The sequence below is a fragment of the Trachemys scripta genome, chromosome 7 (assembly GCF_013100865.1).
Source record: "Trachemys scripta elegans isolate TJP31775 chromosome 7, CAS_Tse_1.0, whole genome shotgun sequence".
NCBI classification, from domain to species: Eukaryota; Metazoa; Chordata; order Testudines; family Emydidae; genus Trachemys; species Trachemys scripta.
Genome location: NC_048304.1, coordinates 115,845,865 through 115,846,528, shown reverse-complemented (window position 1 = coordinate 115,846,528; position 664 = coordinate 115,845,865).

The following is a 664-nucleotide window of genomic DNA, read 5'->3' as shown; positions in this document are numbered from 1 at the left end:
GTCAAAGCCCTATGCATAATTAAGTAAGTTTCTTTTTTACCCTGATGCATGGTAATGTGATGTGTGCCTGCTAAACAAAATAAATAACTATTACAATGTGTGAACCTCAGAATTATTTCATTTCTTCCCCTTGTTTTTTCTCTGTGGAAAATCATATAGTGGATTCGATGACTCTAAGATCAGTTCAGCTATCTTATAGTCTGCTGCAACACAGGAGTCCAGGGATTTGGCAAATATGAAATATTGGTTGGTATATCCTGCCAGGGGTACGGTACAAAGGAGGCAGCAGCATCCAGTGGCACTGGAGTGGGAATCAGGGTAGCTGATGACCTTTCTGAGCTTCATTTTCCCATCTTTAAAATATGGATAACAATAATTGCTCTTTATTAGAACTTGCCGTCATCAATAGATGTAATGTGAAGATTATACCTGCACCTTTCTTTGCAAATATCAGCGGGGTAGCCGTGTTAGTCTGGGTCTGTAAAAAGCAACAGAGAGTCCTGTGGCACCTTTAAGACTAACAGATGTATTGGAGCATAAGCTTTCGTGGGTGAATACCCACTTCGTCAGACGCATGTCTGATGAAGTGGTTATTCACCCACGAAAGCTTATGCTCCAATACATCTGTTAGTCTTAAAGGTGCCACAGGACTCTCTGTTGCTTT